This window comes from Puma concolor, chromosome B1, assembly GCF_028749965.1.
Source record: "Puma concolor isolate L17-30 chromosome B1, mPumCon1.1.hap2, whole genome shotgun sequence".
In the NCBI taxonomy this organism is placed as follows: Eukaryota; Metazoa; Chordata; class Mammalia; order Carnivora; family Felidae; genus Puma; species Puma concolor.
Genome location: NC_141670.1, coordinates 3190946 through 3216809, shown reverse-complemented (window position 1 = coordinate 3216809; position 25864 = coordinate 3190946). Strand labels below are relative to the sequence as shown.

Here is a 25864-nt window from a genome sequence, read left to right as displayed (position 1 = left end):
GAAGAGGAGATGAATTTGAGAGGAATTTAGGGACTAGGTAATTAGATACAGCGATTTACACATTTATATCACACCTTCTATTAAATGCACAACTCGTACTATCCAAAGAAAAAATAAGAAGTCTTGTTTTTTTTTTTTTTTTTTTTTTTAAATTTTTTTTTTTTCAACGTTTATTTATTTTTTTGGGACAGAGAGAGACAGAGCATGAACGGGGGGAGGGGCAGAGAGAGAGGGAGACACAGAATCGGAAACAGGCTCCAGGCTCCGAGCCATCAGCCCAGAGCCTGACGCGGGGCTCGAACTCACGGACCGCGAGATCGTGACCTGGCTGAAGTCGGACGCTCAACCGACTGCGCCACCCAGGCGCCCCAAGAAGTCTTGTTTTAAACTTAATGCGTGTAAGAAAGTACAACCGTGTGTTAGACTTCTTTTCGGGGAGGGAGCATTAAGTTTTATTACTCAGGTTTTTTTTACATAATGTGAAATAAATTCATACAGACGTAGAAAAGGCATTCATTTGCATTCAAATTATTTCAAAGTTAAGGTAGAACGAAATATTTCACCTAACAGTTTGTGGTGTTTTGAAATGGAGTTTGAATGGATCCAGTTCCATAGATTGTATTGACCCATCGGGGATTCCCAGACTGGTGGAGAGACCGTGAGACATATGATTATCCGCTGTAATACTGTGCCAAGCGTCCCCGTCGGTTCTGTCACAGACGCCTTCCCAGCCCAGAGCCATGATGGGCTCTATTTAATGGCTCCATTCCGTTGTCTTCTGTGTCACTGAGCTCCTGTGGAGAAAGTCACGTGCCGTGCCAGCTTCCCTTGGTGGCACACGAGGTGCCCCCTTAGTTCTTGCTGGCCATCGTCATTAATCTTGATACGGATTCGTCGTTCCCCCCTTGTCCCCTCTCCAATATGTTCATCTCTCTGCGGCAGCCCTTTTATCGCCAGCACCGTCCCCATCAGCACTGCTTAATAAGCGTATCCTGTTTAGGAACAGAGTTTGGCTCTTTCCTTCTCGACTCTGTGTAGGGCGCCGTTCCTGGCATCCTTTCTGTCCTGCCACACGGGAGCCTGCCTTCCACGATTGCCGCTAACGGGTTTTTCCGCCACACTCCAACTACTGCCTTGTTAACCGAATTTAGTTATTTTTGTCATCTCTTCTGAGTTCTCCAAAATAAAATAGAAGACGGGGTCCATGCTTTTGATTTGCTTGCATTTTAAGTCAAAAATGAATTACACACACACACACACACACACACACACACACACACACACGTGTATAAATACATATACACACATGATGGAGACAGCATTTTTTTAGAGACAGCATTTTTAGAAAGACTGACCTGTTAGTAGTGTGCAGACCACATTAAAAAGTTAAAAAGTAAAACAAAGCAAAAACAAACAAAAAACACTGCAGAGGTGTAGACAGATGATCCACAACGTTTTACTTGGTGTGAGTGATGATGGTTTAGGCTGGGATAGTGATTATTTATAGAAATGGAGAAGAACAAAATATCCAAGTAACACTACTGTGAGAAAAGTACACAGATTTACTGATTTTTTTTTTGAATAAAAGTGGCTTTAGTGGAGGAGACTTTAATAATTGTATGTCCAGAATCTGGAAAGGATGAATCTTCATCCTCATGACAGAAAGGTGGAAAAGTTTTTTTTTGTTGTTGTTTCTGCTATGTTTTCTATGGGCGCGCGTGTGTGTGTGTTATTGTAAAAAGAGGCAGAAATAGCTTTTTCTCCCACTTAGGTTTATGTGTCTTAGAAGTAGTCACTGTTTTTCGTCACCTTTTGCCCTTTAATATGTTTTAAGTACTTATTTCCTGCATTAAAACACATTTCCTTTTGCATTTTTCTTCTTTTCAGGGCTTTTCTTATTTAAACACATTAATAATTACACAAGTAGGGAAAGCAATACAAAACTTACCCATTCAGTGTATTTTTGAGCCACACACTCTTGATAATTGGTAAAGAGTGGTCAACAGAGCAGCTACAATCTCTGCTGGCATGGAGGTGCCACTGCAGAAGGAAGAGAGAGGGAAACCACCCATGAACTAGGTGAAGTCACATAAAGGAGGCACACAGCAAGCAGTTCCTTGCAGGGATGCGGGACCCATGACGGCACACTGATTTCCATCAAAGCGCACCTTGCGAGAAAGTGGCTGTTGTCATGAGAACACTCAGAACTAATAGAACTGTCTAGTTAATTGTTGCTACCATCCTTCCAGCTCATTTCTCTTTTTCTCTGGCCTCTCTTTACTTCCTTTCCTTCTCCCAATCACTTGAAGAGATGTTTAAAATTTGGGGATGGTCTCTCCCCACACACATGATTGTGGGGTCATATAGGGCAGTGGAAAGGTGTAAGGAGAACCAGGTATGTTACTTAAAGCCCCAGGTTCCAGCCTTTGCCCGTTTCCTAGCTGTGTGGTTTCAAAAAGACATAAAGTCTCTCTGTCAGTTGCCTCATTTGCCGCATAATCTGAATACTGATAATACTATGTAGACAAACTAATGGTATTTCTCCATTTGTCAGATGAATGTGCATATATGGGAATACTTCTAAGTTATTAATGCTACTGCTACAATTACAGGATCGCCTCCTAGTCTCTTCTCCGTACGTGGAGTTTCTTTGCATTCCATTGCTTGGAGGACTCTCTTCTCTGATGAGAGTGATCAGTCATGTAATCAACTTACCTGAACATAGTACTGCAAGTCCAGAAAGCCCAGGGCATTTCTGGGGCATCCTAATAGCATTTGGCGTAGAGAGATACAGAGAAGATTCGTTCTCTCTTGCTCAGCAGTCTGTTGCCCCTCCTAGAGCCTTCCTCTGAGTTCATCTTGTCATGCAATCCAGAAAACATCCTTTATCCTAGACTCATTTCCTCCTCTGTCACCTCTAGTTGAGCATGTTTCCTTCACGCCAAGACCTTCTGGATACACTCTCCCTTTTCCACTAGTGACTCTTCTAGGTCAGCCACTTCTGTCAGCGTGCACCATGTATTGCTGTGAGATAGCTCAGCTGTTTGTCGTATTCTGTTCTCCACCGTCCTAATTTATCTTCCACAATAAATGGGAAATATCTTTTCTAAAAACTAAATATGTGTATAAATGTGCATGTAATAAAACAAATACATGATCGCTGTTTTGCAAAATCAAATGACACAGATAACTAGAAAACAAAAACCAAAGGAACTAAGTATTTCAGTCCCAAAGATGAGCAGTGCTGACTTTCGGTGCATACTTTTTGTAAGACTTTTATCTCTATGTTTGTAATCACAAACACATATGCAAGAACATAGTTTTCCTTTATTTCCTTCCTCTTCCTTCCTCCTTTTTCTTCTTAATGACATCTTCTAATTTTAGATATGCCAAAATTTTACAGATCATTGTTACTTTATAATGCACTGCATATATATATATATATGTATATATGTGTATATATATGTACATATATATGTATATACACACATATAATGCAAATATATAATATATATCCATATATAATTCATTTATAATGGATGCAGGATATATATCTATATATATCTATATCTATCTATCTATATATATATTTCCATCCTAATGTAATTTGTATATGTAATTACATATATATATATATGTAATTTGCCATTTTTAATAGGTGCAGAGTATTTAATTCTATCAGCTTCTTCCTTTAAACAGGTCTTTAGGGGCGCCTGGGTGGCGCAGTCGGTTAAGCGTCCGACTTCAGCCAGGTCACGATCTTGCGGTCCGTGAGTTCGAGCCCCGCGTCGGGCTCTGGGCTGATGGCTCAGAGCCTGGAGCCTGTTTCCGATTCTGTGTCTCCCTCTCTCTCTGCCCCTTGCCCGTTCATGCTCTGTCTCTCTCTGTCCCAAAAATAAATAAACGTTGAAAAAAAAATTTTAAAAAAATAAAAAAATAAAAAAAAATAAACAGGTCTTTAGACTGCACCATTCTCTGTCATCATGAACAGTGCTTCAACAGACATATTTATGTTCGCTGTCTTGGCCACTATTTCAGTAGGTTAAAGTCCTTGAATTAGAATTATAGTAATAATTTACACACACTTATAATTTTGATGCTTATTGCCCAAATACTTACCCTGTGCTAAAAGTGTGCTCATGGAAACTCCCACCGCATTGTATAGATGTCTGCATTTCAACAACATTGAGAACAAAGATAAAATATGACTCTATTGTATTTCAGCATTATATCCTCAGTAATTCTCTATGGTCCATGGGAGAAAGTCCTTTTCGTAAGATCTTTCACGGCAGGGCAACTGACATCGCTCCACTCTCATTTTATCACTTGTTCCTGCATGCTTAGTCCCCAGCCACGCTATTAAACTCTTGGATCTTGAAAAGTATTGTACTGCTGCAAGCTCATGCACCTGTTCATACACCCTGAACAAAAACCAGGTACTGGGGTGAAAAATGCATGTTATTGAATGATTGAAGCAATATTTATCATCAGAGTCATGGCAGAAATTCTATACTTTGTTGCAAACCGATGAACTAATTAATGGGTTGACCATATTCTTTATTATCTGAACCAAAACTCTTTTAAAGGATAATGTATTAATAATAAATCTGGAAACAGTCAAAAACTGTAACTATCCAAGTAAAACAGGACCTGTGTCACCCTGTGAAGGGACAAAGGGAAAAATATCCACAAGTAGAAGAAACTGTGTGTTATTTTCCCTTCTGTAGTTGTAAAAGGATTACTTCCATACTCCCAGAATTTCAACGGAAGGCAGGAGAAATGGTCAAATCTCCCAAAATACAGGAAAAATTCCCCAAACAGTAATAGCGTTGTGTGACCAATTCCTAACTTGCTCAAAGCTACACAATTAAACATGTGTCTTTTTAAAATGTTTTTTATTTGTTTATTTATTAACGGCACACAATGTAAAGGTACATCTTAGGAATTTTAAGTGAAATGAAATAAGTTACTTAAATTACCTTCTGCAAGCAAGCCTCTGTCTGTCACATCTTTGAATTTACACTCTCTTGCACGGTTGAATGGCCTGTAGTGAGAACTAATAAATGATTTTTAATAAATGGCTGTAATTATGACCAAGCTTTTACTGTTTTATATCACTGGGGAGGCAAAGAAGGTCGTGCCTTAATTGAAGTTTTTGTTTGTTTGTTTATTTTGAGAAAGAGAGACAGAGACAGAGAGAGAGGGAGAGCATGAACAGGGGAGGTGCAGAGAGAGAGAGAGAGAGAGAGAGAGAGAGAGAGAGAGATCAAGAGTCCCAAGCAGGCTCTGCACTGTCAGCACAGAGCCCGTTGTGGGGCTCGAGCTTATTAACCAGGAGAACATGACCTGAGCCAAAATCAAGATTCAGATGTTTAACCGACTGAGCCACCCAGATACCCCTTTGTAAAAATGTATGTGTGTGTGTGTGTATATATATATATATATATATATATATATATATATATATATGTAACTATTTGCAGGCCAACAGTGCTACAAATCTACATATTATTTGTGTCCTTAACAGCTGCATATTTTGTACAAATATGCTTCCAGATAAAGTATTATTTTCATCAGAACATGTATTGCATATAACACAAAAGGTGCATTTGACACTATTAAGCTCAGTTGTGGTTAATATCTTGCAAGCAGTTGGCTTCCCCATATTGTGTTACATTGCACTTGCTGGTCTGTATTTTTGCCAATTACCCAGTGGTTCCTAACGAGGCGCAGACTTAAAAAGAGAATATTCCAGAGGTCTGGATACTGTGTTCTGCTTGCCTTCACAATCCACTAAGTGATGACTTGATGTGTGTATTTGAAAGACCGTGTTAATGACCTGGTAATTGTTTTTGCTGGTTTGCACTGAAGTGTGAAGTGTGTTGATAACTGTCCCCTGGCATTGGAGGGGGAGCAGAGAGCCACACTGATTCTTACCCTGTGGCCATCTCTCCACGGTCAGATGCTGAACAGCTGTCCATAGAACGGAATAAATCTGTGAGGCGGAAGAGGGATGTAGCATCGTACCTTCCTTTTAAAGGTGCTTACAGTGGAGAAACACGATGATTACTATTTTCATAATAGGTGGCAGCTGGCCCCCATATGGCTTCATTGAAGTCAGTGAAGTCATTTTGAACTTATTTGCAATAAGAATTTTTTTGTTGTTGAAAAAAAGGCTTATATTTCATATGACACGTTTTTTCAGATGACTGAACCAATGAGATTATCTCACAGGATCGCTTCTAAATTCAACACCGTGAATGAAACTGTTCTTAATGAAATATTTCATGTTTATAAAACCCACTTAGGACATTTGGGATTCTGAAGAGTTCCAATGTCTGGTGTCATCGGGTATGGTGAGAAGTCTTCTGTAAAGAGGGCAAATATGGAATAATATAGGTTTTTTTTTTTTAAGTTTTTTTTTTTTTTTTATTTTTGAGGGAGAGAGAGAAAGAGAGAGCAAGCAGAGGAGGGGCATAGGATTTGAAATGAGCTCTTTGCTGACAGCAGAAACCCTGATGTGGGGCTCTAACCCATCAACCATGAGATCATGACCTGAGCCGAAATCAAGAGCAGGATGCTTAACTGACGTAGCCACCCACACACCCCTAGAAGCAGTTTTAATACCACATTTGACTGATTTGCAGAGCCCTATATAGATACATGATCAAGATACTCAACCATATACATTTCATCTAGAAATGTATGACACCAAAGATATGCATCTTGCTATACACACACACACACACACACACACACACACACACACACACACGTATATAAGCAATGTATATAAATAATCAAATGAATGAAAAAGGAAGGGAAAATTAAAATTATGATTGGCACATAATTGAAATAAAAAACCCTGACATTTGAATGAAAAGTCCTCAAAAGTTACAAACAGAGAGGGAGGGAGGCAAACCATAAGAGACTCTTAAAAACTGAGACTGAATTGAGGATGGATGGGGGGGGGAGGGAGGAGAAAGTGGGTGATGGGCAGTGCGGAGGGCACCTGTTGGGATGAGCACTGGGTGTCGTATGGAGACCAATTTGACAATAAGTTATATTTAAAAAAAAATTAAAAAGTCCTCAGGAGCAAGCATATATACACATACATAAATATTTTAAATTTATATGTGAAATGAGTGTCTCTTGATGCAGGGTTCAGGAAACTGAGTGACGGTTATGTAAAATCTTCAGCGAAGCAAGCTTTTACTAAGTTCTTTCAGATATGGAATTTTCACAGTGGAGCTCACGTATCAGCTGAAATCATTGGGCGCCCACACTTTGCCTGTGCCCTCTTGCCCTGCCCGAGCTCAGCCTGCCTCTGCATACCTTCCTTGGGGATGTGCCCTTGGGACTAGTTGGCTGAATCCTCAGGGATAACATCTAGGCTGTGGTCTTCACTGATTGCACCCGATGTCTTGAGAATGAAGTGAAACCTCCACGTAGCTCGGCACTGAGAAATTTACCAACTTCTCTCACTTGATTCTAGATCCCCAAACACACATCCCAGCCCAGTTAAGCAGCACTGTTCCCTAACACGCCCCTATTTTCCTCCTCCTGTGCAGACACATTTCTCTGCATTCTGCTGGGCCTTGTCCGGGCTTTGCTCACATTTCTCAATGCTTGCTGTGGCTTGTTCGTGGGCCCTGCAGCCCGATCCTGTCCACAGCTCTACGCAGGGCCTCCCTCAGCACTGCCAGCCTGCAGACCACTCTTCCTCAGCATCCGCCATGCCCCATGGCTCTTGGCATCACACAGAGGCACTCAGGGTCCTTCCCCCAGTGGCACTTCCTGCCATTGATTTGTCTACCACTTGTTAGGAAAACACCGGCAGTGCAGAGTATGTTCTGCTCAAGGTATCATAGTAGTTGGTCGGCGTCCTGTTGTTTCTGGTTACTCATGTGGAACTTTCAGTTTTCCTAGCCCTGGTTCTCTTGACATATGGTTCTGATGACTTCTGCTCCTCGTTGGATTTGTTTTCTGTCAATATTTTCCATCTGTGGATGTTCTGAAGCATTTGGTATTCCAGTTAACATAACCAGGCTAAGATAAAACCCCTCACCAACTCAACGAAACCTAGATGCCACCATCTGTTGCCCATTTCTACTGACCGGTCAGTTAGTCCTTTGGCCACCATGTTGAGGTGACTGTGGGAGTCTTGCTTCAGGATCTCATCATGGCGGCAACTGTGGGGCTGTCCAGTCCTGCCTATTTTTGATTCTCAGCCCTTCCCTTCTTTTGGACCTTTCTTCACCCCAATATTGGGTTGCTGTAGCAGCAAGCTCCCTGCCCCCCCAGCTCTGGCCCTCCTCCAGATCCGAGGCTGGTTTCCTCCAGTCGCCGTCTTCCTCAGACCCAACTGTGTTTATAGCACACACTTGCCAATGTGCCGTGGGCGTGACTGTACCCGATTCACACTTCGTATTAAACTAGCCAGAAGGTTTCACGGTGTTTCCTACCACTTTCGATATGTACCTATGTCCTCCTGGCTCCTCCTCCTCTTTCTCCACTTCTTCCTCCTTCTCCTCCTCCTTTTGCAAAATGTAAAACTTAAGCAGCTTTATTTTAGAATACAATTGCCAGAGGTTGTCATGGCAGAATTGTCCTGAAAGGAGGAATTTATCATAACAATGACATTCAATAATCATAAAGTCAACAGATTAAGATTATATGTCTAATATTTGTTTACTCAAAGTTATAGTATGAACTTCTGCAGATTCCCCCAAGTTTTATTGAGGTATATTTGACAAATACAAAATTGTATAGATTTAAGGTATAAAACATGATGTTTCAATATATGTAAACATTGTGAAGTGACTGCCAGAATCAAGCCAAGTGACCTATTCATCACCTCACATAGTTACCTTTCCTTTTAAATTAAGGTAATTGAGTTCACCTTAATTGTGAGAGCAGTTGAAATCCATTCTTATGGCAAATTTCAAGTGTGTAATACAGTATGGTTACTAGTCACAGCGCTATACATTACATCTCCAGAATTAGTCATCTTGCATCATGAAAGTTTGTACCCTTTGAATAATATTGCCCTGTTTCCCCCACCCCACGTCCCTTTCTTCTCTTCAAGCTTTTCCTTTCATTGTTCTCACACAATAAAATATTATCCTCATTTCTGCCTCAAGTTGCTACTCTCATAAAGAATACTTCTTGTCTATCCTCTTTTTATATTTTGTCTATTCTGTGGAAAGCATTGACCTAGATGTGAATGAGATACAGTAGTAACGAATTTATAATATAACCCTTAAGAGCACATACATACACATATTGTTATTCTAAATTATTAATGTATGTTTTAGTTCTCTTTGGAAAATAAAACACAGAGAAAGTAAATGTCATCAAAATTCTATGATTTAATATATGAACAAATTAAGTTCTACTCTGCGCACCACATAGGAATCTTTTCTGCTTTTCTGTCACCATATAAACATGGATGTTTGTATATGCATGTATCGGTATATGTATTTATGTGTGTGTATATATACGTACATACGATGGAATGTATACACACATATATAAAGTAAAGACAAATATTATAAGCAATTCTTTGCTTAATTTTTACTCAATAAAACATGAACATCTCTTTCGATCTATTTGTTATGTGTCTACTCACTCACTTTAATATTTTCAGTGTCCGTTAAGTATGACTATACTAAAACTTGTTCAGCCATTCCAAGGTCATAGATTTTTTGGTTGTTTCCAAAATGTTGTTCTCACAAGCAGTGCTGCAGTGGCCATCACTGTTACTGTCATGGGTCCAGCAAAGTCCTGCTGTAGTTGTTGACTACTCAAAACCTGTACAGTCTCGCCTTCCCCATTAGGTTCTTCTTGCCTCGGTTGCCATGGATATCCTACCTCTAGAGCGTTGTCAGTTTTGAGGCATCTAGTCTTCTGACAAATTCTCATAATAGTAAAGAAGCTAAGGCACTAAGCAGATATAAGATTAGATTATGGATCAGCCACCTGTGTCACATACTTTGTTTTATAAATTGGCTTATCCGAAGAGGCAATTCATGACCTCCAAATTATTATAGAAATCCCTTAAGGGGGTGCCTGGGCAGCTCAGTCGGTTAAGTGTCCGGCATCACCTCAGGTCATGATCTCAGGGATCGTGAGTTCGAGCCCCGCGTCAAGCTCTGTGCTAACAGTGTGGAGCCTTCTTGGGATTCTCTCTCTCCCTCTCTCTGCCTCCCGCCTGTCTCTATCTCTCAAAAATAAATAAATAAACATAAAAAAAATCCCTGAGGGTATCTGGGCAGCTCAGTTGGGCATCTGACTCTTCAACTCAGGTCTTGATCTCGGGCCATGATTTGATTTTGGCTCAGGTCGTGATCTCACTTTGTGAATTCGAGCCCCACATCCCGCTCTGTACCAATAGTGTGGAGCCTGCTTGGAATTCTCTCTATCCCTTTCTCTCCGCCCCTCCCCCACTCCTGCTGTCTCTCTCTCACAAAATAAATAAACAATTTTTTTTAATCCCTGAAAAGAAAGTGGCTAGTGTAATTCATACTTTAGCAAATTTGTGATGGTGGTCCTCCTATAAATCTGAAATACTGTCATGTTAGTACAGACCCTATTTAAGTATATTCTCATGTATCCATAAATTAATTTTATTGTATTTATCCCAACCTTACATTATCTGACGAAAGGCATTCAGAGTGGGTTTTTTTTTTTTCCTTTCCGTAATTAATTGGTTGGTTGGCTGGATGGTCAGTTGGTTGGCTTGCTGATTGGTTTTAGGAGTCATGTATATCTATTCCTTAAGTACATTCAGTTCTCCAGTGTCACACTTTAAAATCTCCTCACATGATGGACAGTAAAATGGCGTGTCTATAATATGGGGTAAACTACTCCTGGAATAGTAACCCTCTTCTAGGCTGTCTTCAACACATAATACATTTTCTGCCTCCATGAATTTCAAGAAATAAGCATCATTCATTTCGATTTAAAGTAAGTAACTTTCCATAATTGTATCAATTTCAAAGAAAACTCACATTTAAAAATTAATGAAAATAGTTCTGTTCTTCCATACCGATGTTCAAAGTGGAGTTACTTTTTATGCGCATTGAATTGACCTAGAGTAAAACACAGTTTATGTGGACCTCCTGACCCTATAGCGGGCACATGTGGGTTCTGTGAGTGGAGTATGTCAGTGCAGACATTCCTGAGTCAGAACAGACCTGTACAACGCACGTCAGATTTGAATCCTCTTAACTTAAGAAAATGTCTTCTGCATCAGGATCCACATGTCTCCCCGCTTCCGTTTGTCTGATTCAGGCTAACCCAGTTCTGACGATGTTTGCAGTCTACTTAGGGTGATTTAATTTTCTGATGTCTAAAGGAAGGTTAGCACAGTTCAGAAGGACCTTTACAAGTGCCTAAAAATGCTCTTTCTAAAAAGACATTTTTGAGAACCCCTTAATTTGGCATATACTACTTATTTCAAAGTGTAATGGAGATTTAAGATTCCTGTATTTAAAATACGTAAAACCTCAAAGTCTGTGTGCTGATCTGATTTTTAAGGAGAACGTTTACACCATATAGGTGGTATAAACCATCAGTTTTCAAGCTTCATATCAAGACATTTTTCAACTTTCCAGTAATTCTCTGTCCTTCCTTCCAAATAATAGTGCTGTTTCCCTATGGATAGCCCTGCTCTCTGTCACAGAACCACACCTCTGTGTCTCAGGGGTGAAAGGATTCCACTGTGACTGTAAAACTGCTTTTGCACGATTACTGTAATGGCCTCGCCATTCCGTCCAGTACTTCAGAACATGAGTCCACAAAATCCCCTTCCTTGTAGTCAAGGCTCTGTCATGGAACATCTTTCCCATTCTAGACCTGGGGTGTCAATGCCCCGCAGGATTGGGGAAATCTGTCCTCGGGTCCAACAATGACTGGCCTCACTTTCCAGTGTGTAAAACCACGTCTGGAATTTGGAAAGTGGGATGTCCTGAGGTGCCTGTGTCACAGTGGGCATGATGCTTACAACCACAGAGAGCATCAGATCCAGGCTGGCCCCAGGCTTGAGCCCAGAGGGGATGGGATGCCCTACAGTGAATAATTCTTGCCATCAGTCACGTCTCTATGGCACAGAATAACAAAGCACACTGTGGTTGAGTATCAGACCTCAGCTATGAATAGCAAAGACCATTATTTAAAAAAAAAAATACCTTTTTATACCTCTATTTAAAAAATCTGAAAAGATGGGATGCCTGGGTGGCTAAGTCGGGTTGAGTATCCAACTCTTGATTTTGAATCAGGTCACGATCCCCGGGTCGTGGGATCAGGCCCCATGTAGGGCTCTGCACGGAGTGCATGTTCTCCCTGCTTGAGATTCTCTCTCTCCCTCCCACTGCCTCTCTCTCCCACTTGTGCACTCTCTCCCTGTCTGTTAAAAAAAATCTGGAAAGGAATTTACCAATTCTGAAGTCATGAGTAGGGAAGTAAAGGGTGCTAACCAAGCCTGGTTGTGATGGAAGTCACATATCCAGTAAAATCTATTTTGTTCTCCTAGGTTCCCAGAAGACAGATAAGTTTGTTTCATCCACTGCCTCCTGGATCACTTACCCACTGTGTCTACCCAAAGGCTTAAAGCCAATGAATTTTCAGGCTCATGAATTTTAAAATGTATTTTGGCATAAAAAGTGTATTCATTTGTTGGAATTTCCAAATATCTTAAAGATGGGAGTGGGTGGGAGATACTACAATACAGAAAAGAAAGTGCCAGAAGATATTAGCTAATATTGCTGGAGAAATCAACCAATTTTAGAAACAGAAAGGCATTTCATCCACTGTTGTGCTGAATCCTTAAACACTCCATGTCACAGGCTCTGTTATTAGAGTTTTTGCCTTAAAGGTAAGAAAACGGAGTCATGAAGAGGTAAAGTGTACCTCTTTCACCACTATCCAGTGCTGCCTCAGCTCTGGAGGCGGAGGGAGACTGGTGCTTACGGTAGGTACAGGCTCGTCCTGACAGGTGGCTGGCGTGTCCTGAGAACAGGTGTTACTGTGTTCCTGTTGAGATGTGAGCAGGGATGTGCTGAGAGGGCCAGTGGTGCGATGCTGTTCTCCATTTCCAACCAAGGAAGCAGACGTCTCCACCACGTACACACGAGCTGCGTGTGCCCTCTTTGTGTGTCTGCTCATCACATAGTTACGACGTCCGTGGAGTGTCCGCGTGTCATCTGTCTAGGGCCTGGGAACACAGTGGTGCCCAGACCAGGTGCCGATAGGTGCCACGGAAAGCAAACAAACAAGTCAATGAACGGGTAAAATTTAACAAAGGGATAGAGGTTGATGAGGTCAAGGTCATGGAGTGTGGGTGTGACGTGTGCCAGAGACTGTGTGCAGGGCTGTCGCCTGAGCTGAGCCTTGGAAGATGTGAGGATGGGGGAGGGGAGGTCAGTGTAGGCAGTGCCAATGTCCTGTGGTAGGAGTGAGTTGGACGAAATGAGAAGCACCAGAAAGGCCAGTGGGGTTGGAATAAGTGGGTGAGGGCAGAAGTGGCAGGCTCTCAGATTTCGGATACATTCCTGAGGAAGAGGCTTCGGAAGACTTGCTGATGATTGAGTATGGGAAGAAGAGATCCAGAAGGTTAATACACAGCTCCAAGGCTTAGGAATTGGGCAGCTGGAGGGATGGCCATACTGTGGCCCCTTGTTTCCACACCGGATACCTTTATTCCTTTTTCCTTTTCTTCCTTTACCTGGCCTTTTACCTAGAACTCTTCCCAATCAAAAATAAGGGAAATTATAGTAAAATCTAAGAACGGGAGCATTTAAGGGGCACCTGTGTTGCTCAGTCGGGCTCAGGTCATGATCTTGCAGTTCGTGAGTTCCAGCCCCGCATCGGCCTCTGTGCTGATAGCTCGGAGCCTGGAGCCTTCTTCCAATTCTGTGTCTCCCCCTCTCTCTGCTCCTCCCCTGCTCATGCTCTGTCTCTCTCTGTCTCAAAAATAAATAAAACATTAAAAAAAATTTTAAGAAAAAGTTTTTTAACATTTTGTATTTATATTTGAGACAGAGACAGAGCACGAGATGGTGGGGAGAGGGGCGCAGAGAGGAGGGAGACATAGAATGTGAACCACGCTCCAGGCTCCGAGCTGTCAGCACACAGCCCAATGCAGGATTTGAACCCACAAGCTGTGAAATCATGACCTGAGCTGAGGTTGGACAATTAACCAACTGAGCCACCCAGGAGCCCCACTTTTTTTTCTTTTATTACTATCATAAATGTTAAACACATATAAGAAAAACATCATACATTTCTGTTAAATAATTGGTTTACGACAAAACAATTTATTCCTTTCATAAAGGTAGGCTCAGTGGCTTTGACTTACAGGTAGCAAATATATGTAAGTTAAATTACATTTTTCTCAAACTCAAGCTTATTAGTGTGAAATAGTAAAGTTACTCTGTAAATAGTAAATGAATAAGAATAGAAATAGAACCTACAGTTTTACACAGGATTGGAACGTATTTTCTTGTTGCATGATATGGCCAGGCACAAATACGGGCACAACGATAGAAAAATAGTGCACACAAGTGTTGATCTCTTGCCCTCTTATAAATCTGTGTACATACAAGAAGTGGGGTTTTTATAACTACAAACGTAAAACCAAGTGTATCTCTTTTATGTGAAAATTGCTTTTTTGCTTCACAATTTTTTGCTTCTCAGTGTAAATCTGACCTAAGCACACAAGACTTTCATTTTTTTTTTTTTTTTTTACTGAATGGTGACTTTCTGTCTTCATTCCTGATGCTTGAAAACAAGACGCTTGCTCACACGTGTAAGAAATTCACCTTGCAGCCAAGGGGTTCCCGTTTTCTTAGATATGGCGGAATGTTCCTCTTCCTCAGACTCCAGGGGCTTGGGCAGGGGTGATGACACCAGACCACAGTTCACATTCCTGTTCTTCCCTCAAAGTCCAGCTCTCCAGCTGAACAGAAGATTTGGAGAGAGAGTTCCTCACCCAGCTCTCCACTTCTGTGAAGAGAGGGGAAATACTAGTTGGTCCCATTCTGTGGTTTTTCCAGAAGGTTTGAAAACGACAGGTGGTATTTGATGTCCTTCCCTGTTCTAGACCCAATCATCACTGGAAACGTTTTAGGATTTCCTTTTGCAGCATGGTTTCTCCAATGTTCCGATTTCCTTTTAAGTTCAGTTGTATGATTGTATCAAGCCAAATCATTTTCTCCACGGGGCTAAGGAAGCCACTTCGGCAGGTTCACTTGATGAGAAAGGACTGCTAACGCTCATTTCTTCCGCTTTTTCATTGTCAGTAACATTCTTTGTCTCAGTGTCCAGTCTTGAAACATTCTGAAACTTGTCTTTATCTTACCCGGTTAAGTATTTCTTACAGCATTGCTCAAAAGCTCTTCAGGAAGCACCCCACTGCAAAGCAAACAATGTGTGGTGAGGACATCAGGGTTTTTTTGTTTGTTTTTGTTTGTTTCTTTCAGCAGTAGAGGCAGAACCTTCCATGAGGTCAACAATCGATGGGAATGGTCTGTACAGATGCTGACACGAGTTTCTCCAAGATCTCTTGTTTCCGGACAAGAGAGCAAATCATTAAATGCATCTTGGTCTTTGCTTATTTAAAGCAGAAAAAAAAATTCTTAAATTTCACCACAAGTTTTGTTAGTGGATCTTTTGACTATTGCCTTGATAGAGGAGCTGTTTCGTAGAGATCTTTCTCGGTATCAGGGACATGTTATCAACCTGTTGACTTTTGGAGCAGTGCAGAGTAGAAAGTATTTTGGCTCCTTGTATCCTATTTTAGAATTCTCACTATATGGTCACTGTAGTTTTTCATGCTGCATTACTAAGGTTTCACCAACGGTTTGACTTTGCCTTTTCTGGTCAATAAATTCTGCTGCTAAATGACTTACTTCCTGAGCCTCTCCACCAGTGTGACTTTTTGTTCCTCAGCGAAAGCTTTACTCTATTTGAGATTCCAGTAGCCTTTAAAATAATCAGCGCAATTACCCATTGAGTGGCTTTGATTTGAAGTTAAGCATCCTCAATTTTGCTGAAGTCAGTACTGCGTTTGTAAGGTGTTTTCCAGTAGCGATGCACAGTGAATGGGACAACTTACATTCCCCACGTAAAACCCACGACAAACGGCTTTCGTTGTCAAGGCAGAGTTCCTTTGTGTTTCATGTAGCATTAGCTCAGTGAAACGATTCAAAAGGTTCTAATGCTGTATCACTAACCTTATCAGAATTGTCAGTAGACCTAGGATACTCCTCTTCTACTTCATACGTCATCTTTAGAAATTGCCACTTTGGTCCATCAGACACGTGCACATGACAGAAGTGGCAATAAAATATGAAACAACAGGGGGGCACACATAATTAAATGAGCGGATAGTGAAAATATAGAAACTTCATCCACCTGTCAATCCCCACAGTCCGCACTTGACAATATATACAGTAACATCAGTGTGTGATGAGTCCAGTTGGGTAGTGGTGTATAAAAACCCCTCCTTTACAATGAAATTCTTGTCTCAATATTTTATCGCACAGTGAAGCTTCTTTCCTTTATGAGACATTCAGCAACCGGCTAAGGGAAGTTTGGGGAGATAATTCAGAGGAAAGGGAACACCATCAATATGGCTCTGCATTCATCGGCCGGCTCCCAGCCTCATGTCAGGAATCAGCAGTGCATTCACCCCACGAGGACACTCTCTGCCCTAGTTTGGGGAACCTTCCACTACAGAATCACCAGCGGATCCCTCAGTCAGTGTCCATCACCCTGAGCACCGGCACCGTGTAGCGGGTCAAGTTGAAAACACCAGTCTCACACAAAACCGCCTCCTGTGATTGCCAGTTAAGGAAACTCAGGCATTGAATGGTTCCAAGCAGGAGGTATTGGTCGTTCAGATGAGTTAAGTGAGAGTCAGAGGAAGTATGGATTTGAGAGTTATTCCGGGGGTGATGCTACTAGGATACTGCAGTGGGAGTTAGGACTTTCTTTAGACGGTTCTGTGAGTGAGTGTGTGGAAAGATGAGGAGGAGATACTCTGAAGAGTATGTGGCAGGACGAGCACTAGGTGTCTCCTGGCCTCCCCTGCCCGTCTTCCTTGGGCACAGGGCTACCACGTTAGCAGCCACGAAACAGAGCTCCTGTGCCCTTGCCTGGAATTGGACTTTCTAGCCGCCGATTCCAGAATTCCACCTGTCTTTTGTTTCTGAATCTACTGGGTTCCTCATCAAGAAATCAGTGGCATAAATGTGGGAGTTTGGGGGAAGTATTGACGTGCTTACTGGAGCTGAAGCTTCTTGGGGCTTTTCTGATTTGAGCGAGGGGATATGTTTTCCAAGAGAAGCAAGGGCACGTTACAGGAAGCCCGGAAGGGAATACTGTATGGTTCTGGCGTGCACCAGGAAGTCATGTGTGAAGTCCGATGCCTGTGAGGACGAGTCCAGAGACCCAGCCACAGTGGAGGAAACAATTAATTCCAGCTTCCTAGGGGCCAGTTTATAGTCACATATTGAATTGAAAATCACTAAAATCTGACAATATCTATATTATCTTCAGAAAACAAAATTATCAAATGAGGAAAACAAATTGATCCAAATGTATAAGACCTCTAGTTTTCCTTTCTAGTAGGGTACTTTTCTGGTTTTGGTATCAGGATAATGCTGGCCTCAAATAATGAGTTTAAGAGTCTTCTCTCCTTGTTTGTTTGTTTGTGTTTTTTTTTTTTTTTGGAAGATTTTGAGAAAGATTAATGTTAATTCTTCTTTAGATGTTTGGTAAAATTCGCCAATGAAGTCATATGGTCCTGGTCTTTTCTTTGTTGGGAGATTTTGGCTTACTGATTCAGTCTCCTTATTAATAGCAGTCTGTTAAGATTTTCCATTTCTTCCTAATTCAGTCTTATAAACTGTAGGATTCTAAGAATTTTTCTGTTTCTTCTAGGTTGCCCAGTTTGCTAATGCATAATTGTCCATAGTAGACTTTTATGATCCTTTGTATCTATTGTGGTATCAGGTGTAATTTCTCCTCTATCATTTATAATTTTGTTCATTTCAGTTCTTTTCCTTTTTTTCCCTTGGTCAGTCTAGCTAAGGGTTTGTCAATTTAGTTTATCTCTTCAAAGAACCAACTCTTAGTTTGGTTAGTCTTTTCTACTCTTTTCCTGTTCTCTATTTCATTTATTTCTGCGCTAATCTTTATCATTTCCTTTCTGTGTTAATTTGGTCTGAGTTTGTTCTCATGGGGGTTTCCTTATACGTAACTCCCCTCCTTTCTTTTGCTGACTTTTGACAATGTAATCAAAATGTGTCTCAGGGCAGCCCAACGCAGGATCAACCTATTTGGGGTCCTTTGAGTCTAGGGAATCTGGATGTTCATTTGTCTCCTCTGGTTCAGGAAGCTTTGGGCCATTATTGTTCTAAATATACTTGATGGCTCATTCTCTTTCGTTTCTCCTGGAATTTCCATGTAAATATTCTTCCTTTTTACTGTGTCCCATAATTCCCATAGGCTTTCCTCTTTCTCATTCTTTTTAAATTTTTGTGTCCTCTTTTTTTTAATGTTAATTGATTTATTTTGAGAGAGAGAGAGCAGGGGAGGGACAGCGAGAGAATCCCAAGCAGGTCCGTGCTGTCAGCACAGAGCCTGACGCAGGGCTAGAACTTACAAACCATGAGATCATGACCTGAGCTGTAATTAAGAGTCAGATGCTAACCAGCTGAGCCAGTCAGGTGCCCCTCTTTTCTCCCTCTGATTGGGTAATTTCCAATGTCTTATCCTCCAAATTGCCAGTAGTTTCTTCCATATGTCATCAACTCTACTTCTGAAACTTTTGAATTCTTTAGTTCAATTATTGTTCATTTCAACTCTAGTTTTTGTGTGTTTTTTTTTTAATTTTTTTAATGTTTATTTATTTTGGAGAGAGAGAGACAGGGTGTGAGCAGAGGAGGGGCAGAGAGAGACGGAGACAGAATCCGAAGCAGGCTCCAGGCTCTGAGCTGTCAGCACAGAGCCCGTTGCGGGGCTTGAATCCAAGAACATTGAGATCATGATCCGAGCTGAAGTGAGGCGCTTAACTGACTGAGCCACCCAGGAGACCCTGTTTTGTTTTGATGATTGCTACTTTCTTCTGGTTTCTCATCAAGCTTCTTGTTTTGTTCATGCAGAAAACATGGAACATTTCATCAATGTGTGTGTCATCCTTGCTCAAGAGCCATGCTAGTCTTGTCTTTATTGTTCCAGTTTTAGTATGTGTGCTGCTAGCCAAACACAAAGCTTGATGTGAAACTGTATGTGCGCCCTCAGTGCCTTTGCTGATGCCACTCAGTGCCCCTCCCCCTTGAATATGGCACATCGCGGGCTCGGCTCTTTTTCCCGTTGACGCTCGCTCCATCCTGTAACTTGAAATACTGTGGTCTATAGGTTGCCCTCTTCCAAAGATTTCTCTAGACAGATTCCCTACTCTGAACTCTACATGCATCCAGTTGTCTACTCAGCTCCTGCATTTATATGTCCAATAGGCATTTCAAGCATAGCTCGTCCAGAACAGACCTAGATTTTCTCTCCAAAACCTGTTCCTACCATCCTCTTCTCGGACAATGGCCGTTTCTCTCTGTCAGTTACGTAGGTTGCAAAATAAACTCCATAGTGATTTCCAACTCCTCTCTCATACCCCGCCTCTCTCCGCAAACCCCTACAAATACTCTACGCCCCAGAGCCGGTATCCAGCCCTCCCCCACTTCCGTTAATCACACAGAGGTCTCGGCAGCCATCGCGTCTCACCTAGATTTTCGCAACTCTCTCCTGACTGATGCCCTTATTTCTGCTTTTGCCCCTCAACACAGTAACCAAAGTGATTCTTTTAAAAGTTGCTGTGTATCACTCCTACGCTCAAAACTCTCCGGCGACCTGTCGCCTGTCTCCGTAGAAAATCAGAAGTCCTAATGATGTTCTTCAAGGCTCCCCATAAGCCTCCCCCCCATGGCCCCTCGGTCCTGTGTCCTGCTCCAGCCCCACACTGCCCCAGCTCATCAGCATCCTCGTGGTTTCTCAAACACATCGAGCACTCTGTGTCTCAGGGCTTCTGTCTTCTCTGTCCGACACAATCTCCTCTCGGATATGTGCCGACTGATGTGCCACGTGCTATAGATCTCTGTGCGGCTGGGAGCAAACCCCTCCCTCCTTCCACATCGGTCTCCCTGCTCGCTGCTTCTCCCTGGTACTGCCACCGTGGGACACGCAAATACTCAATGATGCGTCTGTTGCCTCTGACACCGCCCTAGAGGGCAAGTAAGGGCAGAGGCCACGTCTGTTCCATTCACCACTGTATTGGCGATCCTAGAACTTTACTTGGAAAATGGCAAATGATCAAAAGTATTGTGGAATGACGACATAATGGAATTCTTACCTTCAGAGCTGTGGGGGGAAAATAATGCTGAGGGGCTCGAGCGAATGATGTATTTTACATAATGTCTTCCAGGCCCATCCATGCTGTCGCCAATGGCAGGATTTGCTTCTGTTTTAAGGCTGAATAATATTTCATTGCATGGATAGACTCTTTTCTTTTCTCATTCATCTGTCCGTGTACCTTCGGGTTGCTTCCATATCTTGGCTACTGTGAATAACGCACGGCCCCGCTTCCATGAGGCATCTAAAATAGCTGAAGGTTTAGAAGTAGACATTAGGGTGGTGATTATCATGGGCTGGGGGAGGACCGTGTGGACGGTTCTTGTTTAATGGGCGTAAAATCACAGCTCTCCAAGACGAGTGTGTTTCAGAGATCTAATCTGCTGCACAACATCGTTCCTAGAGTTAAAAATAAGATGTTGGGCAATTAAAAATTTATTGAGGGGCGCCTGGGTGGCGCAGTCGGTTAAGCGTCCGACTTCAGCCAGGTCACGATCTCGCGGTCCGTGAGTTCGAGCTCCGCGTCGGGCTCTGGGCTGATGGCTCAGAGCCTGGAGCCTGTTTCCGATTCTGTGTCTCCCTCTCTTTCTGCCCCTCCCCCGTTCATGCTCTGTCTCTCTCTGTCCCAAAAATAAATAAACGTTGAAAAAAAAAATTAAAAAATAAATAAATAAATAAATAAATAATAAAAATTTATTGAGAGGATAGATCTCATGTTAACTGCTTTTCCTACAAAAAAGAGGGGGCACGAGAATTCTTTTGGAGGTGAAGAAAATGTTTACTACCTTCCTTGTAGTGATGGTGGCATGAGTGTATGCATGTGACTAAGCTCATTAAATTGCATGCATTAATTATGTGTGGGTTTTGTGCGCCAGTTATATCTCAATAAAGCTGAAGAAAGAAGAAAACATAATGCTGAAGAACTTAGGACAGTACCTGACAAATATTAGTTGATTAATAGATGCTAAGTATGGATGTTAAGGTCAGAACCCTTAGGGTTCAAGTGTTTCATCATAACATAACTCGAAAGGAATTTCCATAGGAAACAAAAGAGTCTGGTTGATTTTCTTTCTATTTTTAAAAATACTTATTTATTTTGAGAGAGAGAGAGAGAGAGAGAGCACAAGAGTATGAGCAGGGGGAGGGGCACAGAGGGAGGAGCCAGAGAATCCCATGCAAGCTCCATGCTGTCAGCGAGGAGCCCATTGTGGGCCTTGAACACATGAACCATGAGATCGTGACCTGAGCCGAAGTCAGAGAATCAGATGCTTAAGCTAACTGACCCCCGCAGGCGCCCCTCTGGTTAATTTTCTTAAAAGGATGTGGGGCAAAGTAAGATAAATATAATGTGTTCACAAATGCCAAAGTAGACGATTAGGAAGAAATTTCAACTTTAAAAATGGTGTTAAGCTGTATCTAAAAATAAAGCCTTTTGTTTTTAAGGACATTCAGTGGACGCACAGATGTGGTGCAAAAGCTCTGGGTATTTGTAACAGAAACTGTTAGCACTGAATTTAATTAACTCCCTCTGCTGTGTTGCCAGATGAGAAGTTTGCTTTGTGCGTAAGGTAAATCAGGAGGCGTTGGTTAAAATTCAGAGTTTAATAAGCCGGAGGCATGGGGGGAAGGCGTTTTTATCCAAGACTAAGCTGTCATTGTGTGTAACACCACCCGCTTAATTTCCATGCGTGAAAACTCTGTGGCAGACAAGCTTACGAACAACTCACACCAGAGAAACGTCCACTTCGAAGAGCACACCGTGCTCACCACAGTGCGGCCCTGCGTGGTTTGTTTCAGATCTGTACGTAAGAAGGATTTAAAAGATTGTTTCTCAGTCTGGAAACGAGGTACGTGGAACAGAAGACTTCCCATCTGTGCCTGATGTGATTGTGGCTGATTTAAAGGAGATCGTTTTCTAACTCTGTCTGGTTCAGGAACATTATCCACCGGAATCTCAAGGTGGCTCAGCACACTTCACTTTTCTGTCGTTTTCCACAGGTGTTTTCTCCTTTTCCCTTTGTAATAAGGAGGCGGCCAGAGACTCTTAGCTTTGGGTGTTCTGTATCTTTAATTTTATGTCACAGCTCCACACTTGGTTCCACAGGCGTGTGACGGGACAGCCCAACAGTGAGGTAGTGACGGGAGCAGTTTTGAAGGTTTGGGGCGAGGGCGAGCTGCTTGGGTGCGTTGCATAACCCGAGAGCCTCACTTTCACTGCCAGGCACAAAGCGAGCGTCTCTGCAGGTGTCCGTGCGTCACCTTCTTCTCTGCTCTGCACCAATTCAGGCCCTGGAAATAGAGATCTGCACACACACACAAATAGCCGCTGTCACCAAAGCTTCTAATCCAGTGGATGAAGACATAAGCCTGAACACAAATAACATATGATGAAACCCGGGACGGGTTGAGTGAGGCCTGCAGGGAAGAAGCCGTGCCCTTTCATCCGTGGTAGCCCTGGTGGTCTTCTGAGAGAGGGAGGAAGGACTAGTGATGGACCAGAGGTGGCCTGGGGGGAGGAAGGACTAGTGATGGACCAGAGGTGGCCTGGGGGGAGGAAGGACTAGTGATGGACCACAGGTGGCCTAGGGGGGGATCCCTGCAGGCAGAGCCCTCAGCAAGTGCCAAAGCCCTGAACCTGAGGAGGTGGGCACATTGTGGGGAGAGAAACATGGTTATCTATGGGTTTGGGGTGACTGGTGGGGGTAGGATTTGTCTGAGAAGCCGCTCACTCAGGGCGGAAGGGATAACTGCCTCTCAGGCTCTATGAATGTGTTTGGACTTCACCCTCACTGCAAGGAGAGAAGCTTCTGGAAGGTGTGTACTTTGATTGGTTTGGAAACTGAAGAGGGTTTCTGTGACTGCTGTGTGCAGAACCATTTGTGGGCGAGGCAGGAGTGGAAGCCATCGTGGCATTCCGGGGGCGACAAGCGGGTCCCCGTGCAGGTGGGGTGGCATGGTGGCTCCGTGGACGGCGTGGACGGAGGGCTTGCAGGGCCGTTGAGGAAGTGGCTGGTGTGATGGGAGAGCAGTACAGGACTGCAGGCTTTGATGGGTAGCTAGAGGGGATGAGGCCGGGCTGACCACACTAGTGGAGCTGGGTCCCTTTGCTGGGTGACGGAGAAAGAGGCAGAGTGAGTGCCTGTGCCCCCCAGCTGAGCTGTCACGTTCGGTTCCGGTTGGCGGTTGCCATGTGCGAATGGTGCATCGGCTCTGCCCAGCCCATCTCCTGATTTTCCAAGGGCAGTTGTAAATCTGGGATTTCACATGCAATCCTCAGTTTCAAGTCTTGTTCCAGAAACCGAAACATTCTGCTCTTTTAACCACGCAGGTAGCACTGAGCCATATGGCCACGGTTTTGCATCCTAAGCATAAAAATCGCTCATCACAGAGTCTCATGAACTTTTCTGTAACGAGAATATGATAAATGTCAGACTACATCATTACCCTTCCTAAATAAACAGCTTTAATGGAAGAAATGCTCATTATTCTATATTCAAGAAAAATAAAAGGAACATCGCTGTTGAAATATGGGAGACAGGGATGTTGAATTAATTAAAAAGTGTTTATTGAATCTATAATATCTAACCGAGTGTGTGCCAAGTGCTAATGGACGGGATTTCTTCGGTTGTTTAAGTGTTCCTGATTTCTTGCCCTAGAATTTCCAGCTCCCACCGAGTAGTTAAAAGTGTTTTGATTCTTGATAATGTGTGAGGTGATACCTGCTTCGGGCACACATAGCGTGTTGTAAATCAGCCTGGAATCTGCGTGAAATAAAAGATGCTCCGAAAATGTCATGAAAGGAAATGCAGCGCCCATGATTTCATCGTAAGAGCGCAGCCATCCAAATCGACCCGTAAATATTAGTTCTTTGAAAAAAAAAAGATTGATATATAGGAGTTTGTGCACACGTTTATGAACCGTTGTCTTAAATTCCTGAGGGACTCATTTTAAATACCTTTTGCCGCCTTGCAGTGAGCTGACGTCCTGTGCCTGGCCAGTTTCTGGAATGCAGCGGGTGTAGTATGTGGTCTCGTTGCCTGATACCTTAGCTTGTTTAAAACAAGCACCCTCAACAGTAACATATCACACGGGCATCACAGGGATATAAGCCGTATAAGAAAGAAAGGATTCAATTCGCTGTTCCACAGTGCTGCGGACGAGGGCTCTCAGTAAATCCGGACTCCTGCCAGGTCAGATTTCATTTTCTCGGATTTCTCATCCGAACTACAGGAGACAGTGTTTGGATGCCTGTTCCCAGCTCCCCCGTGGATGGCACTTAGCTAGAAGCAGCTGCTGAAGAGGGCAGCTCATCTGTGAGGTACCGGGCACCTTGGGGCGTCAGGGCTGGTCTCGCAGGAGGGTCTGGAAGAGAACACGCTCTGAGGGCGAACTTTTTTTTTTTTCTCGCGTTCCTCAGTGACTACATTTCTGACCACTGCCACTAGATGGTAGTGACAGTTCACACTTCCACGTTGCAGCTCTCATCCGTACTAGGCGCATGAAGATCATAACCACCATTTATTGAGTCTCTACTACGAGCCAAACCCATCCCTCATGTGGATACGTCTCCCGTAGAGGCAGTAACGTAGCCCCAGTCCATCAAATCGGAGACTTCTGCTCAGCATCCCACAGCACACAGGTGGCCTTGTGTTCTGTCCCCGTGCCCAGCCTTTCGGTCACACTTCGCAGACTCCTGAGTGATGGGATCCCAAACCCCCTGACGTGTTTACACGGAGTAAGGCCGGAAGCCGTGCCTTACTCGATTTACAAATACAATGTAAAGAATAAAATAAGTGCACAAGCTGGTGAACTCACCTTGCTTGGAGTTCGTAGTGCTGCTTCCCCACGTGGGAAACACGCTGCCATCCTCTGTGTGCGTCTGCTGGGGGTCTCGGGCCCTCCAGGCCAGAGCTGGGTGCAGCAGTAATGGCCACAGTTGTATGGGACATCCACCGAAGGCTTCCCACGTCCCGGACGTCCCATGTGGATGTGTGTAACCTCTGTGAGTCCTCGCGGGAGCCCTAACAGGTATGAACCCCAGCAGTACCCTTTTACACAGAGCAGAGGTGGGATGCAGAGAGACTCGGTAACTCTGTCAGGATCTCAGGCACACCGTAAGGAAGCGGTTGGGACCCAGATCTGCGCGGGCGTATCTAAAGCCCTGCACTTGGCACCCTGGCTGTTGCACACAGCAGACCGCCACGAATGCTCATGCTTGTTGGCGGGATCAGGGTCGTTACTGGTCGCAGAGACAGAGTGCCAAAACCAAACTTCCCTTCTACCCAAGGATAGTAGATTTGGAGCAAAACCTGCACGATTGTTCTCATGAGGGGACGTGCAGAATAATTACTGTCTTGGGCTTCACAGCCAGGGGAGTCTGGGTTCCAGTCCCAGCAGCAACTACTTTCTGCTTCTGATCAGGGTCCCCCCACCTCTCTTTAGTTCCAAGAAGGAT

General features: G+C 43.2%; 1 protein-coding gene and 1 non-coding gene across 6 annotated transcripts in view; one reads left to right on the top strand and one right to left on the bottom strand.

Annotated features, from left to right (window-relative positions):
- The window catches only part of CSMD1 (CUB and Sushi multiple domains 1), a 2044057-nt gene that overhangs the window by 1486957 nt on the left and 531236 nt on the right, over positions 1 to 25864 (top strand). The gene's annotated exons all lie outside the window — the stretch shown is intronic.
- On the bottom strand, positions 19169 to 19274 carry LOC112870075 (U6 spliceosomal RNA). Its single transcript, XR_003224466.1, has one exon. It is a non-coding gene; the product is annotated as a U6 spliceosomal RNA (small nuclear RNA).